Source organism: Castanea sativa, chromosome 1 (assembly GCF_040712315.1).
Source record: "Castanea sativa cultivar Marrone di Chiusa Pesio chromosome 1, ASM4071231v1".
NCBI classification, from domain to species: Eukaryota; Viridiplantae; Streptophyta; class Magnoliopsida; order Fagales; family Fagaceae; genus Castanea; species Castanea sativa.
In genome coordinates, this window is record NC_134013.1 from 78,757,170 (window position 1) to 78,783,417 (window position 26,248).

General features: G+C 33.2%; 1 pseudogene; it reads right to left on the reverse strand.

Moving 5' to 3' along the window:
* Window positions 1-11,145: 11,145 nt before the first annotated feature.
* Window positions 11,146-20,532, reverse strand: LOC142634022 (putative glycosyltransferase At3g42180; annotated as a pseudogene).
* Window positions 20,533-26,248: the final 5,716 nt, after the last annotated feature.

The window sequence follows — 26,248 nt, forward strand, 5'->3', positions numbered from 1 at the left end:
AAAAAAAAAAAAAACGAATTTCAACTACGAGTACGGGTGCTACTTTTGGTAGAATACAAAGTCTTGGAAAACCTGTTGTAAAATAGCGAAAGCAGAAGCTCAAATTCAATTTTAGGAATCAACAAAATTTTACCATATAAAATTTGGCTAGGACAAAGTTTAGCTACAAAATCGGTTATAGCCTTAGGTTACAAACTCACTCAATATCTTTTTATTGGAGTTGAATTTTGACAAATCCACCATTGAATTACATCTTCTTCTTATATCCTCCATGTTTACAAAATTTTAAGAAAATTAAAGATCAATAGCTATGTCATCAATACATTTTTAAATTGCAAGTTTTTGTAATTTAAAATTATCCATAAAATATAAGTTTATAGATTATATAGTAAATGATATCCGATTGACATAAAATTTGACATATGTATTAAGAGCGTAAAGAACATGAAATTCAACAGTTAGATTTTCAAAATATGCAGTAATACATATTTTATTGAGTAAGTTTGTAGCCTAAGACTATAACTAATTTTGTAACTAAACTTTGCCCTTTGAAATAATATCAATTGGTATAAAGACATTTTCACAAACCAAAATTCTAAATACATCAAAATAGCTCTTTCTTGCAAATTTAAAACCAAGCGGCAACAAAACCTCTTTCACTATTTTAAATTGCAATCCACAAATATTAAAGAATCAAACTATAAGAAGACATGCTGTATAGAGAGTCTCTTTTACACACTTAGGGTATGTTTGGTAACTGTTTTTTCTCCTTATTTTTTGTTTCCAAAATCCAAAAATAATTTTCTATTTTTGAGACTAAAAATCTTGTTTGGCAATTCAAAGACAGAAAACAAAAACTGTTTTCAAAACTCAATTTGTGAAGGAAACTGAAAACATGAAAAATGTTGTTTTAGTTTCTAATTTTCAAAATTCAATAAAAACACACATTTATATTCCCAAAAGTCAATGAAAACACACATTTCTAATTTTCAAAAATACAATAAATTTGTTTTTTCTTTATATTCCCGAAAACAAATTTTTGAAAATAGAAAACAAAAACTATTATCAAATATTACCTTAAATTTTCTGTACACACTTTACTTACATAGGAGGTGATAAATTGTCATAGGAGGAGTTTTAAACAAAAAAAATAAAATTTATTCTTATTTCAAATCAAATTTTAAATCAAATAGGAAACAAGACTTATACAATTGACAGTAACCAAAAAGAATAATATTCGTTTTTTTTTTTGGATCCAAATCCAACAAGAAGTCATCTCCTTAATTCAGGCCATATCTCTACAAAACCATGCCAATGTTAACCCCACAAGTATATGATCTCGCAAGATGGTTGGCTTTAAAACCACTCTAAGGAAACCTTATTATATCAGGGTTCATGAATCAAGTAACAGCTAAGAAAAATTCCACAGTGAACTTTCTTTAGTACTAGACTACTAGGAGCCTATAAGATATTGACTTAGTCAAAATCAGTAAACTGAACATGGACTCTACCATGTGTCATCATCATTGCTCGATGTAAAAAAGCTTTTGAGTTTTGACTTTCACATGTAATTGATAATTAATTGTCTCTATCTCCTTGAGCAGTGAGCAAAGGTGACTGAGATTATGGCTTAAAAACTTTAAAATGCCTCAGCTGGTCGGTTCAGCATTTGCTCTTTTGTCACCTTTCTCTGTATCATTTCTTTGGTTATAATCTGAGCTTATGGCTTAAAAAGGGCCAAAAATTCCATCAAGAACGGCATTTGTTTTTTCAATCAAACCCCTAGTGATTCGTGAAGAGGGAAATTCTAATGCCAAAAAATCTGCTAATGTATTTCTCCCACTTAATTTAGAAATCTTTTTCGGATCCCCAATCCCCATTGGTCTATGACTCTATCAAATACTATAATAGAGTTGTGGGGGTAAAATGACTAAAATATGCATTTGGGCCTTAGACCTGATTTGATGGTGTAAGCCTGTTCGAGCAAAGCTTGTAAGGCCCGCAAGCCAGTTTATGCTACAAAGATCGGAGGAGTTGTCCGAGGAGGAGTATCTTCTCGGATGGGTCAAGTAAAAGTCATAGGACATGTCAGAGTGTTTGAGGAGAGAGTTTCAGAAGATCTGTTGGGTAAAGACATGATCCACACAGTTATTGGAAGGAATAACGTATGAGAAATATCAGAGGAAAAAGACTGCTACAACCGCATTAAAGACTCTGCACCTACCTCCCTGGCCGCATTAATGGAGAAATGACCTCTGAATAGTAACATTCAGCTTTTCAGCTATTGTTTGAAGACTTCAAGAAGGTGACGGATGGGACCAATATCAATTTGAAAGATCTGTGTTACACGTGGAAGAATAAAGGAAGAATAAGATGGATATAAGAGAACAAGAGAGGGATAAAAAAAAAAGGAGGTGGAGGGCAGAAGAAGAAGGAGGAAAGAGAAAGGACTGAATATTTGAACTGTAATTGTAATATTGTTCTTAAAGAAATAAAGGCAATACAAGTGGTCCTCGGCTTACGTCTGATGAGAGTTTCTTTGCTGTTCTCATCTATTGAATACGCAGATAACGACAATCTAGCCTGTTTTTCTCTTTATCCAATATCTATAACCTAGGTTTCAAGCCCACACTCTACAAATTTTATTGTATAAGACTCTTTGGGCCTGAGTCCATCTGGTGACTGGACCGGGTACAAATTGTGCACTTACAAGAGTTATTTCTAATTACTTCACTAATTGTGTTGTAAATCATACTTATAAGGAGGCAAATTAATTTGTTGCCCATAATTTTATAATAATAATTATATTACTGCTATGGAATTTCTTTAATAAAAATAGAGGTATAGGCATATTATGTTTGTATTAAAAATTCATCAAAGCAAGTTCTACTCTCTATGATTCCTCCAACTTTTAATGTGATTAAAAAGTAAAAACTGAATTAATTAGGGAAAGGAACTCACGTTCCATTCTATTCCCTCCTATTAAACTTTCAAACAAGCTAGGGATGAAATCTTTTCACTCCATTCCCTCGTATTCTTCTCGTTCAAATACAAACAAGTTGTAAATCATATCATATCATATATTATATAATAAAAGTTATCTTTTTTGTCCAAATACAAACAAGTTGTAAATCATATCATATCATATATTATATAATAAAAGAGTCCGTTTGGATAGAACTTATTACTGAAAACTAAAAACTGAAAACACTGTAGCAAAATAATTTTTTAATGTGTAAAAAAACACTGTTCACTCTTTTTTTACTGTTCATATGCCTTGGTGCACTGTTCATGTCCCATGAACAGTGCACCAAGCGCTGGTCTTTAAAAAAAAAAAACGCAAACGCAACAGATAAACGGGGGATCCAAACGGGCACAAAGTTGGCTTTAAAAGTTGTGGTTGCGCCATGTGGTTTCGCTAAATTATAAATTTTTTTTCTAAACTGTGATTATGCCAAGTGGTTTCACCAAATTACAACAATATTTTAGGTTAAAAAAATAAAATAATAATAAGTATTTTAACAAACATGCAACATGGATCTAAGTTTCAATTGATAGAGAGAACTTATTTGTTCATATCAATTTCTTTAGATAAAGTAACAATAAGTGTTTTAACAATATATGCAACATGCATTTTAGATAAAATAATATAATGTTTCTTTAACAAAACATGCAACATTCGTTTTAGATAAAAATAAGAATAAGTACAAGAAGTGTTTTTATAATAAAAGTTGGGCTTAAAAGTTGTGGTTGTGCCAAGTAGCTTTACTAAGTTGTAGCAATTGTTTCTAAGTTGTAGTTGCACCAAGTGGCTTCACCTAATTACAATAATATTTGAATAAAAACATTTTTTTAGATAAAGACAACAACTTATTTGTTCTTATCAATTTATTTAGATAAAATAATAATAAGTGGTTTAACAAATTAAAACATGCAACATGCATTTAAGTTTCATTTGATAGAGACATATTATTTGTTCTTATCAATTTATTTAGATAAAGTAACAATAAATGTTCAACAAAACATGCAACATACACCTAAGTTTCAGAATTTTAAATTCTACTCCAACTAAAAATTTATGATTAAAATTTCTAAACTTATATATATTCACCAATGCTTTTTCCATATAATCCCTTTTGCACCCCACATTTTTATTTTATTTTTTTCAAGTTGCAACTTAAGCATACGTATTTGTATATAGTAGTTTTGATTAAATAAATTTATTTTACTTATTGTTATTTGTTTCTAAATTTGCATGTATGGATATGATGTCAAAGACGTCTACTATAAAGAAGCAAAACAAGGAACACCCATTTAATTAAGTTTTTGGTTTCTCTTTGGTAAGTTTTTTGTTTTACTTTTAAATTCTCAACTTTTGAACTATTTTGTGTGTTTTAGGTTTTGGTTATTTGATGTATTTAGTTTGTAAGTGTTTATATTTTTTTAATTGACTAATACTACGAAAAATTTGGTTCAAAACATGTTTTCATGTGTTGTAGTGCAATCTCATTCCAAGATACTTTTACTTATTGGTTGTTAAGACTTTATCAATATTTATCAATTTTTGTATTTTAAAATTCTGTTTGTACTTTGTGTTAATTTCTTAGTATGCAGAATTCCTCCTATAGATCATATAATTTAAGGTTCTTGTGAACTTTTTCATTACCAGTTAAATTAATTGAAACTCTTATGTAAGTCTATCTATACTTATTCTTTTTCACTTTTTTTAAAAGTTGAAATTTGGTTTGTTTTTCATTAATGAATTTGGATTTTGGCTTAATTTTGTTATAAAATATTTTAATTATTACATTTATTATTTTTTCATGTGTAATATTAATATATGTGTTCTTAAAGGCTAAAACACAATATAATTAGAGACATTACTCAAGTTGAATAAATTAGGGTGTTAACCATTTGAATAAAATCAACACTAAAACAAATGGTTTAAATATTAAAATAAGACTTAAAAATAAAATTTCTTTTAGGTGTACAAATACAATTGATTTTTTAATCTTTAATTTTGGAATTAATTACATTAGGATAAATTTATTTATGCAAGTATTAGAAAAGATTTAACTGCTTGAATTCAAATCATCCTCCTTGTTAACAAATGAGAAATTATAAAAAAAACAATTAGAAAAGTTTTTATTGATCATTTTAATTAGAGATATTATATATAAGACAAATATACAAAATTATTCATTTTATATAATAATAATCATTCATTTAGTTAGAAATGAGTTATAAAATTATGTAATTGTAAGTGCACAATTGCACCTGGACCCAAAGACAATTATGAGCTCAGGCCCAACGAGCCTTAAACAATGAAATTTGTAGAGTGTGGGCTTGAAATCTAGATTAGAGGTACTGAGAACTTAATAACAGACTATGGTGTGCAAACGCTTGTAAATAATGAATGATAATTGTAGATGGACCTCCTCGGACTTGAGCCGAGGACTACTTCTGTATTATTTCTCTTTCTTTCTTAAAGATTACAATTCTTAATTTCTTTCTTGGTTACAGACTGCCCTCCTTTTCTTTGGCTTTCACCCCCCTTAAATATTTCTTTTTCTGATGTTTTATCCACGTGTTGCTCAAACCCCCTCCTCTCTAGATATTTCTTCTCTTAGTGCCTTTGAATAGTGACCAGAAGTTTCAGTTCTACTGTTCAGGGGTCACTTCCCCATTAATGCGGCCAGGGAGGTAGGTGCAAAGTCTTTAATGTAGAGGTGGCAGCCTTTGCTCATGATATTTTTCTAACATCGGTGTATCTAGAAGGTTCAGGGTTTCCCCCTCTTAACCAATAGTCTTTCCGGAATTCTGCCTTGACCTTCGTAGTGAATTTCCGAGTTCTCTTGGGTCTGTCCGAGGAGAAACTCACCCTCGGATGTGTCCTAGGACTCTCGGCGCATGGGCCGATTCGCAGTATTAACAAATTCTTAGCTCAAGAACAGATCGGCCCTCCTTGCTAGAGCCCAAAGGCCCAAATGCCCGCTTGGGTCCTTTTACTCCCCACAGTAATAATAACTCATTTAGTTAGTATTTCTCAAAAAAAAAAATATAAGAAAATTAATGACTAATATTCTGAAAACAAAAATCAGTATTGATTTTACAGTAATCAAATCTATTAGAAAGGTTTATAGTGACATTGTTTTGGCAACCCTTAACATTTTTATGGGGGAAAAATAACCTTAACAAAGAGAAGAGGAAGATGATTATTGTCATAAAAAATATCTCACATTCCCTACCGTTTCAATTTTTTAGCTACCATTTTTCCCACACTTCCCTATATCTTTATTTTCAATTATATCACTCTTAGATCGCACGATTATTATTTTTTTAAATAAAATTGACTTAAATATTCAATCTAGTAAAAATTACTGATTTTGAAATTTTTAGGACAATAGAATCACCGGTACAAGTTTCACAGGGAAAATGAACATTCGTCCATAATTTACAAACTATGTAGTAAAGTTCCCATATTTTGTAACTATTTAGCAAAATGCCCATATTTTTTTTAATTCAATTTTAAAAAAAATCGAGTTATATGTATGTTTTAAATCGACATTAGTAATGTCGAGTTTCACATAAATTTTCAAAAAAATTTAAGTGGCAAAATATGCATAGAATTCTATTGCGAATGTCAAGTTCAACCTGTAACTCAATTTTGTTAAAATTGAGTTTAAAAAAAAGGAGTATTTCCTAAGTTTCACTCTCAACTAATAAGGGCTTGTAACACCGGTTGAACATAATTGCATTACAATAAAATACTGTTGCCTTAACAATTAGTAAGTGCGGATTCCAATTAGTTCATCCGACAAAATCTCCTGTCTTCAGATAAAAAATATGTAGTTCAAACCTTACTTATACCAAAATTCAATTGATATTTTGACCTCATGAAAGGGTGTCATAGATTTAAATTGTATTGTTTTTATTTTTAAAAGTGGTCCAAACTCCAAAGCGGGCCAAACAACACGCATGACTTAAAATTTAAAAACTCGAACCTAGTCCATTTTAATCGGTCTAACTTGAGTTGGGCTGCGTTCCACTTAGCCCAAGCTAACTTGGCCAACCCAACTTGACCGACTAATATATAGACAACTGGGGTGAACTTTTTTAAGACACAACAATCTCATTAGGTGTTGATTGTCGCTGGAAGTTTTGGAACTGTAAAGTCATTATTTATGTTTGTCAAGTCAAAATTTTTAGTCTTAAGATAATCTTTTGTAACAAATTATAGTCAGAGCATTATGAATTCACAAAGTGTGGATTGCTTTCATTTCCAAATTCCTCAATTCTGTCCAGTTTTCAGCTGTGTGATAAGGAGCATAAAGAAATTTTTTTCTTTTTTGTTTATAACAATTAGGGAAATGGATTCGAACTCAAATTCTCTGTCATAAATAATTAGACGATATTACTGTGTCATAAGACTCAAGAGTCAAGACAGACCCATAATAAAAAAATTAATGGTGGAGAGAGAGAGATTTCACTCAATTAGTACTGATGAAGGAAATATCATTATAATTTTTTTTTCTAACTCAATAAAAGGGGTAGATTCCATGTCAGACGGACTCGCCTTCTTCTCCTTCCATTTTATTTTTCTAGGAACCAACTCGCCTTCTTTCTTTTACACCTTATATATAGAGCTTTTTATTTTCTGTTTTATCTAAAATTTTGATATCTAAGAGAGGAAAATGAAAATATGGATATGCAAGTGAATATGATGCTGAAAATGTGGGTGCATGAAATTACCTTCCTCTCTAAAAACAAAAAGAAGTGGTTTGTACATTTTTTTTTTTTTTGGCTTGAGGTTTTTATTTTTATTTTTTTTATATATTTTAAATTATTGCTTACAACAAATGGGAGAGGAGGTATTGCATCCAAATTCTCCTTATGGCATAGATCAAGCAATGCTATTGAGTCATGCATATGAGACTGTTGGCATAATTAGTGAGTTATGAAAAGCTAAAACATTTCTCCCCACTAATATTCACTCAAAAAACAATAAGGAATTGAAAAGTTAGTCTCCATTAATTCCAAATCTCATTACTGGATCAGTTCCTTTACTTCGGATAAAATGGGTGTATGAATATGTTAGTAGTAGATATGATAAAAATTATTAAATCTTCAAAAAGAAAATTGTATGCTTCTATACCATCAATTTAATGGAATGAAACTCCACCTAATAATCACAACTAAGCACGGCTTTATATGCGCACTCTTCACACAGTAAAAATCCACATTTTACGATCCCCATTTTAGGCGGATAAGAAAAAGTTTTTCAGGTGAGATTACATAGGGATTCCATAAGATTATCTTCCTCAATCCCGAAGGAATAATAAGCGGTTTCAACACATTATGTTATGCATGTGATCTCGAATTGTAGCGAGTCTTGGATCACTAAACAAAATAAAAATCCCCAGCTCTAATGAATTGCTTCAAATACAAGTTTCACTTTTACAGAATTTAATTAATTATTTTTTTTTTTTTTTGGAATTGTCTAACAAGATATAGCCTATGGTATTCAGTGTCAGTTTCGGAACAACTTACTTAGTCTTTTACTGAGAGTATGTGAAAGTGCGCTAAAATATACTTATATTTAGGAAAATGTAAGAAAAAAAAATATTTTAAAAAACTGTGCATAAAAATTAAAAATTAAAAATTAAAAATTAAAAGTTAAAAGTTAAACTTATAAGCTCAATATTAATAACTTTGATACTACTGCTTGAAGTTTTTTAGTGAAGTTCAGCCCCCTTAGAGCAGTCACAGATGTAGTGCTAATAAATATAGCTTTTAACACTTAAAAAAACTATTTTATTTTTCAATTTCACAACTTAGAGCAACCACACCAAATCAACTAAAGTCTTCTAAAATAGAAAAAAGTACAACTTTTACACATTTTGTGCAAAAATACACCCACATCAGTCACATCAGTGGGTGTAAAAATAGACAAAAATGTCCAAAACCATAAACGAGCTACAGTACCCGTGTAAATATACACGGGTACTGTAGCACATGTATAAGTTATTTTATTAATTTTTTCTCTCTCCACCTCACTCTCTTTTTCTCTCAAGTTGCTGAATCCACTGAACTGCTGATCCATCCTCCGCTGATCTCCTCCGTTAATCTCCGTTGCTCTCTCAAGTCTTGCCACAGCCAATCATCTCACTCGCCGCTGCTCACCCCGATCGCCGCTGCTCACGCCGATCGCTGCTACATCAACGATCATTGCCGCTACATCAACGATCTGATTGCCGCTACATCAATGATCACTCGCCGCTACATCAACGATCTGATCACCGTTGCTTTCACCTCGTGTCGCCGCTGCTCTGATCGCCGTTGCTTTTGCCTCGCCTCGCTGCTGCTCTGATTGTTGATGGTTTCGCCTCACGTCGCCACTACTTTCGCCTCGCCGTTCTCTAATCGTTGATGTAGCTCAATCTTTGTTTGATGGTTTTGTGATTTTGATTCGTGGATTTTGATGGTTTTGATTTGTGGGTTTGATGATTTTGATGAGTGGGTTTGGGATTTTGATCAGTGGGTTTTGATTAGTGGATTTTGATGATTTTGATTAGTAGTTTTGAGATTTTGATGGTGGGTTGATGATGGAGGTTGGCTTGATGGTGGTGGTTGTGTGGGTTGTTGATGGAGGTTGGTTCCACTGCTCTGAGCGTTGACGGTGGTTGGGTGTTGATTTAAGAATATATATATTTTATATGAATAAACGTGTATAATAGACAAACTGATGTGAGTATTTTGTAAAAGTGATAGTGTAAAATAGAAAAGTAGGTTTTTTGCATAAAATAGACGGAATCTTTTAAAAGAACTGATGTGGTTGCTCTTACTCAATATCAGTGCTCTTATTTTTCACAACAAAGCTAAATACTATTCATTTATTTATTATTTTTTTTCTCTCTCTCTTCTTCTCTGTCTCTTCTCCCTCTCTTCAACCCAAAGCCACCACACCCACAACCCCAAAGCAATCACCACCACCACAACACTACGTCTCCCTCTCCTCAACCCACAGCCACCATAGCCACAACCCCAAAGCAATCACCACCACCACAACACCACATCTCCCTCTCTTCAACCCACGGTCCCACAGCCACAAAACCCACAATCCAAAATCAATCACCACCACCACAGTTACTAACAGATCAAAACTTGTAAACTCACCGATTGAAAACCCACAAAACCCAACAAGCCAAACCACCATTGCACCACCACTGCATGCCCGGTTTTCAACCACCACTGCATAGGCATGCCGCTGACCACTAATCACTCTATGCATTTTTTTTTATAGAGAGTTTAAGTTAGAGAAGAACAAGAGAGGAGGAGAAGGAGAGAGCAAATAGAGAGAAGAAACAGAGAGAAACAGAGGAAAAAGAAGGAGAAGAAGGAAGAGAGAAACAATATTATTTTTTAAGAAAAGAAGAGAGAACAAAATAAAAAAATAAAATTTATAACTTTGGAGTTACAGTAAGCTATCATTTTTGGAAGTTTACTGTAACTTTGATGCTAAAAGTTTTAGCTTTAGCATCATCAATGAAGTATGCATTATTGTTATTTGTGGTGCTAAAAATAACTTTTTAGCAATATAACAGCATCATTGTGAATGCTTTTAGTTTTAGAAGTTTGTAATGTTTGTTATATATTGAACAAAGGGACTTGTGGGTCTGAAAAAGTCTGCATTTTTATTGAGCTCTAAGATTTGAATGCACATGATTGCTTTCTACTATTATATCAAGATATCAATGAGTTTTTTTGGGTGTATGCATGATTCAAACTTAGATCCTTAATTTAAAGATAAGAGACGTTATCAATTAAATTAACTGGAATTCACTACTCGTGTCAAACTTTATAAAGGTAATTTATGACTAAGCTTATGATTGAATGAGGTTCTTTTTCTAGCTTATTTTTGTTTATTTGTTTAGCCAATTAGCCATAACTTTTTAAAATTTTACTTTTCTTTTCTGAGTACAACTGTAATTCTACGCAATATTTTTATTGCTAATAAACGGGCACCAAAAATTACATTTCACTGAACAACTAAAAGTTACATAGTTGGCCAATGTGATCGAATTGCTAGGCTAGATTCTCAAAAAAAAGTTGCTAGGCTAACTAAGATTATGTATCCCCAGCCAATTAAGTAGGAAGAGCAAAATTTAGTCTCCTCAACCACACTGAGTGAATAACATCAAATGGCTTAGCAGGTCTATTTAGCACAAAATGCCTTTGCACTTTCAATACCTTTTTTTGCAGTTTTAAGTACTTCTCATAGGGTATCCCTTGTAATATTGTCTTGATCTCAGGTATCCTCTCCACTGGAATTTGTATAGAAAATCGGCTCCAATTAAGGACATCACTAAAAGGTAAATAATAACTATCAGAAATGATCACAGGGACACATCCCATGTAAATTGCTTCCACAATTCTAGGAATTGCCACTTCAAATCCACTAGGGCATAAGCAATACTTGGTCTGGCCCATTATCTTGGTGTAATTGGGGCCTTTTGGGAGGTATTCATGGACCTGTACATCACTATCTTTGTCCTTCCAATGCTTGAGTAGGAATTTTCGAATTTGTCAATGCTCTCAACCACCAAAGAACGCAAGGATTGGGCGATTGTTTGCGGGATGGCCATGGTGAGGAGGGCCAAGTGTTTCAAATTCTAGATAAATTTCAGGTATTGAAACATCTATTATGGGTCGGAATCCTTCTGAGGTATTGGCATTGCAGAGAACCTTCATGAAGTTCTTGAAGAGCTGAGGATTGTCATCTGACACATCTAGTTCCTGAATTATGAAATGAGAATTTGAACATTAGAAGAACATTACTTGACTAACAATCTAGTCAATACTGAGGAGGCTTGAACTTAGCAAGTTTTAGTTATTTTAGGGTTTTTTTTTTTTTTTTTGCTACAAGAAATAAAAAAGAGTTTACTAAACACAAGATGGATACCAACGACTCTTTTTTTTTCCCCCTCTATTTTTTGTAATAAATAAGTTCAAAGATGTCAATTTTTATATAATTTTTTTCACAGACTAATAAGACAATATGTTAAAGTGATTTTGCTCTAATATCAACTTATCATGTCAACAGTTAATCATGAAAAATTTGATGTTCCAAGAATTATTGTACAAACTATAAAGTAAGATAAATATGCAAATGTATATTGTACTCGCTAACACGAAAGAAGATTTAGTAAATTCATTATTTGGCCTTAACTTAGCATGTGTATTTTGACATTGAAAAGCCCTACTTCTTCTTGAGAATGCAATGTACAGAAACAATAGATACGTGATCTTCAAAAAATTAGAAAAGCTTCATGTGCCCCCAAGATACCATACTTATTTTGCAAAAGATAGACGATCATCACTAAGAAAACAATGAACTTAACGTACGTAGCCAATCGTGACATGAGAGCATGAAATGGTCAGCACCACTGCTTCTGTTCCAATAAGGGTGCTTATCTACTACGATCTTAAGGTAGTCAGTTACAATCCTTTGCAGTCGATCACGATAGTAGTCAGTTTGCGTGGCGATAGGCATATAAACATATTTGACAATGTTGAATATGCTAAAGGGCATGAAAAATACGTGTGCCTCTTCAGGATGGCTAGCTCTGAAGGGGGCTTTTATCCCTTTCTATTTCATCGATGAATTGCCCTTCTATGGCGTATACGTGGTTCAGTGGCCCATCGTGGACCAAGGGTTGCCCTCCTTCATTGTAGGTCCACACCTTGAACCTCTTCACCATCTCTATGTGGCTCCTGAAGTGATTACTTATAAATAAACTTTGTTACTAATCCATATATTTTTTTTGCACATGAATTTATATTTCATTCACAAGGAATTGACTCATTGAATCATTGAAAACCCAATGTACAATTATAAGGTAACATTAATATCTAGATCATAATAAAAGTAGACAATGACTTTTATGTCTTGAATGACTTACCAAAGAATATTACAGAGAAAATATCAATTGGAAATGAATTCATCTCTTATTTTATGTTAAATAATAAATATTACACTATATACTGTCAGATACTAAGAGCATCAGCATTGATTTATCCCAATTCTATCCTATATTACCATCCAAAAAGCCACTTTATCAATTATACAATACCATTTTTCAATACACTCAACATCCAAACTTTTATTTTTCTATTCTACTCATTAAAATAATATATCTTCACAATAAAATATATATTTTCCTTTTTTGTTTTTTCCCAATTTTATCCTCCACACTACCTTCTAGAATCCTCCATTACTTCACTGTTCACCTTCTTCCAGAGTCTTCATCCATATCAACCCAACTCCTCCACACAACTCATCCATCATCAATATCAACCCAGATCGGCGAAACTGAAAAAAATAATAATAATAAAAACCATTAAAACCCACATCGATCACAACACCACAGCCACCACAGCTCCACCGATCTTGCCACCCACCGATCTCCGCCACGCCAATCTCGCCACCTATCGATCTCCACCACGCTAATCTCCACCGTTATCAACACCCACGCCGATCTCGTCAAAACCAACGTTGATCTCCACCGTTCTCAATCACACCACCCACCTCCACTAAGCAAAATCCAGCCAAATCAAAATCCAAAATCAAAATCCAAAATCAAAATCCAAAATCAAAATCAAAATCCAAAATCAAACCTATCTATTCTCACCAAACCCAAACACATCTGTTCTCACCGACAGCGATGACGAGAGAGAGAGGGTCGCCGAAAACCCATGAACAAACCCACGACCTCCATGCCTCCACCACAGAAGTTGTCGAGCCTCCACGCCGTTGCCTCCATGCCGTTGAAGAAGAGAAAGCAGGAAGAAGAGAGAGTAGAAAGAAAGAGAGAGAAAGCAAAAGAAAATAATGATCTGCAGAGAGAGGAGAGAAATGACCAAAACCGATTAAAATATATTTTTTGTTTTTACCATTGAGCTACAGTGCGATTCTACATTTAGAATCACACTGTAGCTTAATTATATATATTTTTTGCAATAGTTGTATTTTACATCTTTTGTTGGAGTGGTCTTTTGGGCTCAAAATTGTAAAATGTGCTTGAATTTGGGATATCCCCTACCCACTACTGATGCTCTAAAGATAAAATCTTAATTGTAATGTGGATTAAAGTAACTCGAATGTTATAAACTTAACTAATGAAAAGCGTATGAATTTGTAAATGGATCCTCTAGGGATTGTTGGTGCAAACACAATGATAATGGAAATAACACAAAGTGAAACTGAATAATACTTCTGAATTTTATTAATTTAAAGGGAGAAATTACACAACATTATTAGACTGAGGCGCAGCACTCGCTCTCTTTAAGGAGATTCAAGCCCTTGGTTGATTAAACTTTGTAATCGGTGTAGACCGTCTCTAACTTGTCTCCCCTAGGATACAACAGCCTAACAAGTGTCGTATGACTAGAACAACCTCTGCACAAAATGTTCAAGCCCAAAGCTCCACCAGAAAGAACACATTTCCTTGTCAAGAACCTCTCTATTTTTTTTTAGTGTATGTTGCAGTAACTTGGATTGTGTTTGAATGGGTCTATTTATAGGCTCAATGGGCATTACGAAATTACTACCCAAATTAATCTGATTAATTATGTCCATTATTCTGATGCAGTGGGTGTTACATGATTAATTGTTGGATATTATTCTGATGGGCTGGAGTTACACAATTAATGGTTAGATAAGGAGTTTCTAAAGAATGAAAATGCCCAAACGGATAGTCCGTTAAGTGGGTTAATGGCTCTTCATTTTTTATAATAAAAATGGAATATTAATTCAGGCCATTTATTCACCAACAGATATGATAATTACTCTAAATGGGCTGTCAAGTAGGAGGATCCAAGAGGCTGATTCATTTCCATTTTTGACACCTCCATCCTTCACCTCCCCCTTGCGCACGTATCTCGCCCAATACCTGAGACAATTCATGTTAGCCCATTAATCACTACAATTAAAAAGAACAAAATAGTCACTCTCTCTCTTTTTCAGTGTGGGATTAAACATTTTCACTAACTCCTCATTTTCCACATTCACTCTCATATCTTTACATTTATGTTATAACATTTATTCATTTTAATTATTTAATATTAAAATGCTCCAACAATCCCCCACTCATTTTAATATTAAATTTTAGTTAAAGAGAGATTACCAAGCAAAAATGGCTTACTATGCATCATGAACGTGTGCTCTACATTGAACATTCACTTAGTAAAACAATGATCTCAACTCTAGAGTCGTAGTGGTCTCCGACTTGAACTAAGACTGCTTTAGGGAAATTAAGCGTCACTGCTTACACATAACAACCCAGGTGTTAACATAAGCTTTTATAGCTAGCACTTTACGGCCATGTACTGATCCCGGTTTCATGAGTGTATTTGATATTAAGTCCAAATATCATAGGGAGCAGCCCTACCCCCACACTCACATAGGTGAAATTTTGTCAAGGGTGCTCCTGTAATTCTGACACCTCACTCATACGAGTTACAAATTTCATTAAGAGTTTTTTACTCAACCTCTCCACATTACAGGATAAATGCACTTACATCATAGGGATGAACAATTAAAAAATTATTTACAAAATAAATAATTAAAAATAAATAAATTGTGCATTTCTTACGACCATCATATGATTCGTTTTTTCCATTGAACCCAATTCTCAAGATCTCTGGTCGTTGGGTTGAGTATCCTCATATATTGCTCATGATTCTATGGACTTTGGTCTCATCCCCATCGATGTATTCCAGACTCTATCTTTTGCCAAGGCCTTGGTAAATGGATCTCCAAGATTATCATTAGATTTAATATAATTCACAGTTATGATGTCACTACTCAAATAAGATCGCACGGTACTGTGCTTTCTTTTTATAGGTCTGGATTTACCATTGTAATAACGGTTTTTAACTCTACCAATTACGGCAGTGCTATCACAACGAATTAATATAGGTGGAATTGGCTTTTCCCAAAGTGGAATTTCATATAACAAATCTCTAAGCCAGTTTGCCTCTTCACTAGCTGAAACTAATGCTATTAATTCGGCTTCTATTGTTGAATTAGCAATTATTGTTTGTTTTTTAGATTTCCAACAAATAGCACCATTACCTAAGGTAAAAATATAACCAGTGGTAGAGAGAGAATCACCTGACAAAGTATTCCAATCGGTATCACTAAAAACTTCAATCACAGCAGGGTACTTTTTATAAAATAAGCCATACTTTTTGGTACCAATTAAATATCTCATGACTCGCTCAATAGCTAGCCAATGATCTTTACTAGGTTTGCTAGTAAATCTACTTAGCACTCCTACTGCATATGCAATGTCAGGTCTAGTACAATCAGTAACATAACGCAAACTACCAATGATGCTAGCATAATCCTTTTGATTAAAAATCTCATTATCATTATTCACAGGAAATAAATGAACACTAGAATCAAAAGGAGTAACTACACTTTTGTGATCATGAAAATTATATTTTCTCAATATTTTCTCAACGTAATGTGATTGGTCAAGATATATTCCATCATATGCTTTTGTAATTTTCATGCCCAAAATAAAATTACCCTCACCAAGATCTTTCATATCAAAATGGCTTTTAAGCATATTTTTTGTCTCATTTATAACATGCATATTTGAGCCAAAAATCAACATATGACATAGAGGCTAATAATAACATGTAAATTATTCCATGATTTAGAATAAATACATTTATCATATTCATTTGATTTATAACCATTCTCAATCATGCAAGAATCAAACTTTTCATGCTACTGCTTAGGTGCTTGTTTTAAGCCATATAGGGATTTAGTTAGCTTACATACCTTGCTTTCTTGTCCAGGCTCTACAAAGCCTTCGGGTTGATCCATATAAATTTCTTCCTTTAGGTCCCCATTTAGAAAAACTGTTTTTACATCCATTTGATGAATTTTCAAATCAAAGATTGAAGCAATAGCAATTAACAATCTAATAGATGTAATTCTTGTTACCGAAGAAAATGTATCAAAAAAATCAAGATCAGCTTTTTGTTTAAAGCCTTTTGCAACAAGTCTAGCTTTAAACTTATCTATTGATCCATCTAGTTTCAACTTTTTTCTAAAGACCCATTTACAACCTATGGTCTTACAACTCAGTGGAAGATCTACTAATTTCCAAGTTTTATAAGAAATTAGAGATTCCATCTCATCCTTTACAGCCTCTTTCCAAAATATAGCATCAAGTGATGTTAAAACCTCTTTTAAATTTTAGGAATTTTCCTCAATGTTAAAAATATAATAATCAGGACCCAAATCCTTTTCAACTCTAGCTCTTTTACTCCTTCTAGGTTCCATTTCAAAATTTTCTTGATTTTGTAAATGTGAAGTAGAAGAAATAGGTTGTGACAAAATATTTTCTTCACCCCGCTATTTTTCAATTTAAAAGGAAATTTTTCTTCATGAAAAATTGCATCACCAGATTCAAAAATTATTTTGTTTTCAAGATCAAAAAATCTATAAGCTGCACTATTAAACGCATAACCAAGAAGAGCACAGGTAGTAGCTCTTATACCTAATTTAGGTATTTTAGGGTCAGTAAGCCTTATATAAGCAAGACAACCTCATACTCTCAAATATGTCAAATTTGGTTTATGTCATTTCCACATCTCAAAAGTTGTAGTATGTGACTTTTTAGTAGCACCCTATTCAAAACATGACATGCAGTTAAAATAGCTTCACCCAAAAATATAAAGGTGCACCAAATTTAATTAACGTGGCATTTGTTAACTCAATTAGAAGTAGGTGAATATGGTGCAGTAATTTCATGGATAATTCTCAAAGACTGAACAAATGAGTTGAATGCACTTGATTCATAGTCACGGCTTCTATCACTTTTTATTCTTATTATTTTTCTACCGAATTGATTTTCAACTTCTTTTAAAAAAATCTTAAAATTTTTCAAAAGCATCACTTTTATTTTTCAACAAATAAATAGTTGTATATTTTAAGAAATCATCAATAAAAGTGATAATATATCTATTTTCTCCACGATTTGAAATTCTCTCAAATTCCCATAAATCGGAGTGAATTAACTCAAGCAATTTGGTATTTCTTACAACACTTTTATGATACTTTTTTGTAATCTTAGCTTGACTACAAGTTTCGCATTTTTCAAAATCTTTTGACAGTCTTGAAATTAATCCTAAACTACTCATAATTCCCACATATTTACTATTTATATGACACAAACGAGCATGCCAAAAATTAATAGAAGAAAGCATATAAACTGAACTAGTAGATGCTTTATTATTTAGAACATTCAATTTAAACATTCCATCACAAGCATAACCCTTGCCCACAAATAATCTTTTTTTAGTGATTACATAATTATCAGATTCCATAGTTTGCTTGAATCCAGTCTTGTTAAGCAAAAAACTTGATATCAAATTCTTCCTCATGGACAGAGTGTAAAGTACATCTTTCAATGTTAGCACATGTCCAGAAGTGAATTTCAATTCTACCTCACCACTCCCAAGAACCTTGGTTTTGCTAGAGTCATCAAGCATAACAGTTTTTTCTTCTTCAAAAGGAGTGTATAACTTGAACCAATTTTTGTCATAGCAAACATGCCTATTAGCACTAGAATCTGCCCACCACCCTTCAACATATTGCACCATATTGATGTCTGTAATCATATCCACTAAAGGCTCTTCGGTTACGTTAGCCTGCGGGATAGATTCACGTTTCCGAAATTTGCAAAATCGAGCAATATGCCCACTCTTGCCACAGACAAAACAGGATCTATTAAATTGATCTTGTGATGGAGGTCCTTGGTTCTTATTGTAATTTTTATTTGGGGTTTCCCCTTCCTTGAGGTGATCTATTATTATTCTTAAATGCTCTCTTTTTAAGCTTCAATTGACCATTTCTAGGAAAATGATTTTTGGGCATATTATTATTGGATGAAATAAGGTTTACCTTCATGATGGAATTACCATTGCTCTCTTGTGTCATTAGTGCATCTTGTCCTCTAGCCTCCTCCTCCACACAGATGCGTGTGATCAAAGCCTCCAAGGATGTCTCCTTTTATTTGTGCCGCAAAGTCTTTTGGAACTCTCTCCAAGATTGTGGTAGTTTATCAATTATGCCAGCTACCACCAAATTGTCTCTGATCTTTATGCCTTTGGATCTCAATTCTGCTACAATCATTTGGAAGTCTTGTACTTGATCCACCACCAATTTTCCATCCACCATTTGGTAATGGAAAAATCTATTAGCAGCATATTTATTTGCACCTGCCTCCTCGGTATCATACTTGCTTTGTAAAGCTTTCCAATTTTTCTTGGCAAAATTATAAGTTGTATCATAATAATCATAAAAATGATCGGCAAGACAATTCAATAGATAAAAGCGACAATTGTATTCATCTTTTGTATACTTATCTATTTTTTCTTGATGGAGACTATATTCTTCCTCACTCATCTCATCGGTAGGAACCTTTGACGGATTCTTCTCAGTGAGGATGTAGGCGAATTTGAGAAGGCTCAATTAGAAGAGGACCTTTCCTTTCTACCTCTTGAAGTGGGCTCCCTTAAAGTGAAAGGGCTTGTTGAGATCTCCAACAAGCTCATTTGGTTTTTCTTGTGTAGACTCCATGTGTTGAATCTCCTTAAAATTGTTAGTACAAACACAATGATAATGGAAATAACACAAAGAGAAACTGAATAATACTTCTGAATTTTATTAATTTAAAGGGAGAAATTACACAACACTATATGAACTGAGGCGCGACACTCACTCTCTTTAAGGAGATTCAAGCTCTTAGTTGACTAAACTTTGTAATCGATGCAGACCTCTTGCGCACGTATCTGGCCCAATATCTAAGACAATTCATGTTTGCCCATTAATCACCACAATTAAAAGGAACAAAATAGTCTCTCTCATTTTTAATGTGGGATTAAACATTTTCACTAACTCTTCATCTTCTACATTTACTCTCATATCTTTCCATTTATGTTATAACATCTATTCATTTTAATTATTTAATATTAAAATGCTTCAACAGGGATAAATCTCTCTTCCTTCTCACTTGTATAGTTCCTAGACCGAATCGCTTCACGAATTGCAGCCCTTGCTTTAGCTAAATCTTCTTCAATTTTCTTTACACTAGTTTTCTTCTGTTCATAGCAAAAATATTAACCACAAAATTCAATAGTAATCATTATATTACAAACAAGTGAACAAAGATAACTTCACTCAAAGAACTATAATTACTCTTACTTTGGTACTACTAGCCTTGTGTGTAGTACTGCTTTTATTAATAGAATAATATGAAACCATCTTGGGAAACTCGTATTAGTGTGTCCTTGGTTTTTCTAAGATTGGATGGGTGAAAGAAGAATAAAAGTGATTGGAATGGTATTCTTCGTTTAAGGCAGAAGGGGAGAATAAAGAAGGAGAAGGAGATGGATAAGAAAAGATGGAAGCAACACTAAAGATATGGAGCTGCAGCTGAAGCCTGCAGTCATGGTTTCAGCTCTTTTGTCTCACTTTTCTGTGGGAGAGAGGAAGATATGGGGAAGATCATATATGAGCTAGAGGAGAAGTTGCATGCAAGCTTTTTGTAATCTTCTGTTATAGAGAGGAAGATTTTGACTAGTAAATGACCTCTAGCAAAATCATGTGACTTACATTAATTACTTGTGAATAAAAGAGTACTGGTCACTGATATCGATAATCGAAATATGTTAAGCATTGATGAGTTTAACTCAGCCAATAACAAAAATGGTTGGCGGCTTGGCGCTATGGTGGAATCGTGTACCCAAAAAAAAAAAAAAAAAACCATATTGCTATCATGATGTTTGTTACTGGACCTAAATAAAACTAGTAACTGGTATGGTCAGTATTTATCGTGTCGGAATCTTGATTGGTATAGAAACACTAGCATTTTGTATTGGTTTAAATACCGGTTGTACCGAAATTATTTCGGCCACATCAGAATATATACCGGATTTCAGCTAGTTAATGGATGCCAAACCGGTACCAAAATTACACACCAAATGCTTCTTTCTTTCCCCTCACGCCGGTCATACTTACTACTTCCCTTCATCTCTAACTCCTCTTTACACTAATGACAAAGACATGCTATTTGGTGGAGAACGGCAACCACGGTGAACATCTAGCAAGCTGTGACTCCTTGAGAAGGAGCTGAAACTCTAAAGCTCTAAAAGAAGGGTAATGCTAATGGATGCATTTAGGACAATGAATAACAATCTATTTTAGTAAAGTTTTGACATCACTTTTAAAGGAAACAGAAAAAAGCTGTCAAAATATTAATTACTTTTTTTTTTCTTTTCCCATAAAAATTTTCTTTAAATAAATTATTAACTATTACCCTAAGGGCATTTATTAGCATTTTCCTTAAAATAAAGATAGGGTTTGAGGTGAAACTAAAAAAGAGAGGCAAAAAAGTTTTGAAAAATAAAGAAATGTTTGATAGTGAAGTGATAAGTTTAATAGTGTGAAGATGAGGGTTTGTTGGAAATTGTAATGACATTGTTGGTTGCAGGTCTAATGTGGATCAGAAAAAGGAAAAAAAAAATATTAATAGAGGTAAGAGGGAAGAGGCATCAGGCGTGTGGGTTGTGTTGCATGAAAAAGGAAAAGAAAAGAAAATTAAATGGAGGTGATATAATCCAATGTTATTAATTCCATTTCAGGACCCATTTCGTTTTATCCAGTGGAACGGAATATTTCGGTACCGGCTTATTTCGATGTACCGTTTCAAGGTGTTTCGGATTCTTTAAAAAAATATAATATATATATATATATTATTACTATTATATAAAATAATGAATTTAATTTTTTTAAAATCTTATATAAAGTGGGGTTAAAAAATATTTAAATATTTTTAATTTTCTACAAATAAAATTCATAATTGTGAAACAAGTTAATAAATATACAATGTATACTCTTTCCCCTTAAAAGCAAATGAAGTAAAGTTGATAAAAAAATTTATGTGAATATTTTTTAGCTGTTTACTTGTGGCATTATTGTAAATAAATAAGAATCTAGGATTAGTTTTTGAGCTTTTAGTTTTTTTTCTTTAAACTTTGGACCTTTACTGTTTTTTTTTTTTTTTCATAGCAGGCCAAATCCTGTACCAGCCGGAATTTGCATCTCGGCCGGAATTGGCCAAAATTGTCTGGAATGACTGGAATGGCCCGAAATTGCCCGAAATCTGACCCGAGGTGAAACGTGGGGTATTCTGGTATCAGTTTGCATACCGGAACGGGATCATTCCGACCGTTCCGACCGGAACGGAACGAAATCAATAACAATGGTGTCAACACAATAATTAGGCTCTGTAGTACTTGCTATGATAGGAAATCTCTTTTTAAGTACACCAAATGCTCTTTCAATAGCAGTGCGCAATGACGCATGTCGCAAATTAAACAATTCTTTAGCATTATCAGGGGGACGGACAGAGTACTCTTTTAAATGATAACGCACTCCCCTATAAGGTGCAATCAGACGACTTCTATTCATGTATCCCACATTAACAAGATAATATTTACCTAATAAACAATAACAACCATTAATTATATACTACAAATTTTTTAATTATAAAGAATACACCCTAATACGTATTTGAATTAAATTTACCTTGTGAGATTTTCAAGTTATCGTTTCTAGTTAAAGCACTCTTTATTATTCTTGAATCTGAAGCAGTTCCTTCTCAACCTGGTAATACGTATGTGAAATTTAAATCAAATGAGCATGCCGCCAACACATTTTGTGTAGTGTAACCCTTCCTACCCCGATATCTTAGTGCATCCTCATTAGACACTTTGACACGAACATGTGTTCCATCAAGTGCCCCAATACAATCCTGAGATTAACAATATCTCTCAAAAACATTTACCTTAAAATATATTTGTACTAAACTACTATCAAATATAAATTATAGGCATGATATATTTACCTTAAAATATGAGTTGAACCTACTACTTTGTAGTATTTCAAGTGGCACTTGGGTTCCATCAGGTTGTCGAAGGAATTGATCCTCTAATATAATTATTGATCTTAACACGTTATGAAAATGACGACTAATGGTTTCACGGGAACGACAAAAAAAAAAAGGACATTGTACGATGCGTCTGATTATGTGCTAGCATGTGAAGAAACTTGCCAACTTGCTCTTCAACCGTGGCACGTTGTGTGTCTTGAAGATCACCATCTCTCCACAAAATGTCACACAAATCTTGAAAAGCTTGTGGACCCATGCATATTACATCATATCATTTTTCACTATTCCTAAGTCGAGACATTATTTCATCACGAACTTTTTGTCTTTCTATGGTTGATTGTGTAGGAATGTGGGGAACACATTTTCTTTTTAGTCATTGCCTTTGATGGATAATGTAACACAAATAACGGCATGCAGCATGAACCAAGGCTAATTTTCACATAAAATTCGAAAAAATTATGGTCTCAAGTACCTCATCATTCAAATCCATCTATGTAAAAAAAATAATTATGTTATCAGTCCAACTTAAAAAATTATGGGCACATGTTCTAAAAAAATAATTACGTTATTAGTCTAACTAATTATGAATGTGTTGTTCCTCAAAAAATTATGAATGTGTTACAACTAATTTAAAAATAAAACTTTTAAACTATAAACATTAGCATTCATTAACACAAAAGACAATGATAGGAATTAAAGCACACGTAATGGAGCAAAAAGAGTTGTATCTTCTTTTGTTCAATTTAACAGCCAAGATAATGAAGTGTTCCTTGACTTGCACGACCATGAACCCAAGGATGCTGTACACTAACTGAGGCTTCATTTGACTAATATTTGTGGCATCCAAGGTAGGCCATTCTTCCCCTCCATTTATCCTCTTAATTTGAGAACATATGACATGACTTCGGATTCTGCCTCTTAAATCCTTTGGTTCAAGACATGTCTTTCTTTCTCAAGAGACCAAAATAAAAAGACAAAAAGGGGATGACAAGACTTCGGATTTTGCTTTTATTTCTTTTTTTTTTATTATCAGGTTTTAAATACCTGACCAAGCCTACAACAATGCCTCAAAGAAAATTCCCAACCTGATAAGAGCTTAGAAAAATGTAAAACAATACATGATAGTAAAGTGTAATTTAAATAAGATTATAGAGGGACACTAGGGGTGGTGGGGTCATGCATTTGGCCTATAAATAAAACCCTTTACAAGGGATCATGGATTCCTACTGACTAGAAAATAAAAAGGGATCGGAGCAAACAAATTTTTCAGTTTAAATGGCCAAGAGGTAATCATGACTCATGAGCTAGCATTTCTATAGTATCATTTTAAGACCATATAATAAATGAGATTCTGCACAGTATCACCATAGGTAATTCACTTGAAGGAAGCTTTCAAAAAGGGAGACAAAACATCATTCCATGTCTTTACAGGACCAATCACAAACCAATCAAAAAAAAAAAAAAAAAGTGAAACGCTGGCTGAGAGGATTGCAGATTTTATTTTATTTTGTCAAAGATGATTAGCCTTTGCAATATTGATGTTGGTTTATCATATATACATTTACTAATCCCGATTTTGCAATTATATATATACACACACACACATGTGAAGAATCAAGATTATTTTAATTGATGATCCAGAACCATAACTGACTCCATAGTTTTGAGACCAAGGCATTGCAGTGTAGTTGTATATAAACTTTCACTAAACAAGTAAGTTTCTTTTCAAGTAAGAAAGTGTTCTTCTTAACCAAGTAGGTAATTATCTATCTCTACACCCATGTTGAATTTTTATGCTGGTTTCATAAGCTAGGACTGGTCCGTAAAAAAATTTTGAAGCAGCAACAATGTTACTCTGTTCCAGCATACCGAATACAGGGGAATGAAAGGAAAAAAACAAAACACTACGTGTATCAATGATAGGAATTAAGAACACATGCACCCGAGTTCATCATATAGTTGAGTACGGCTAGTTAAGAAAAAAATCAATGAAAGCAAAACAATTGAAAAACTTTTTAATAGTAAATAAATCAATGAAATCAAAAAAATTGAAAAACTCACAGTTGGGTATGGCTGGATGAGACTAGGAGCAGCAGCAAACTGCATGAATCAATGAAAGCAAAACAATGAGTACGGCTAGTTGAGGAAAAATCCATGAAAGCAAAACAATTGAAAAACTTTTAACAATACCAATAAATCAATGAAATCAAAACAATTGCAAAACTCACAGTTGGGTATGGCTGCAGCAGCGTGAGAAAGGAGCGGCAAGAGAGAGCAAAAATATTGGTACGGCACCTATCAAAAAATATATATTGGTAGAATAAAAAGGGCTAGGATTCAGGGGTAATTTAGGAATTTTAATAAAAATTTTATTAAACCTAAATTCATTCCCACCTATTCCTCCCAATTTAAGGAATAAAAATTTGAGATTTTGAGGACTTAGGAGGGAATGAGTATTCCCTCTTAACTATTCCATTCTCTCCCATCTAAACTCGCAAACAAGAGAATGGATTTTCCTTTCCCTCCGTTAAAACTCCCAAACAAGAGGGAGGAAAGAATATTATAAAAATATTATTTTCATTCCATTCCTTCGTAAACTCTCAAACGGACCCTTAGGCTCCGCTTGGGAGGAGGGAATGGAATGGAATGGAATGATCATTAAAGGAATGGAATATAATGGAATGAAAGGAATGAGCATTCCATTCGCTCCTCCCACTTAAACTCTCAAACAAGGGAATGGATCTTCCATTCCCTCTGTTAAAACTCCCAAACAAGAGGAGAAAAGAATATTTTAAAAATATTCCTTTTATTCCATTTCATTCCCTCCTCTCAAACAAAGCCTAAAGAATAAATAATAATAGAGCAATATTATAGACATAAAAAATTTCACAATAGTTGAGTTGAAAAACCTTTATTAATTGGCAAAAATACACTTTTTGTCCTTACATTTTGGGTCAATTCTCATTTTAATACCTACTTTTTGGTCTCACCTATTTCAATCCTTGAAATAAAAAATTATTTCTATTTTAGTTCCTACTGTCATCTCAGTAATAAGAAAAGAAGGCATGGCAAACAGAGCGCACTACAACTAAACTTCACCATTAAAAAAATATTTTAGTAATCTTATGTGTCACTAGCCCCCACGCCTGGTTAACTTCCCACCACAAAAATGACCTATGTGACCTTATCATCAACCGCCCACATGTGTGGGAGGT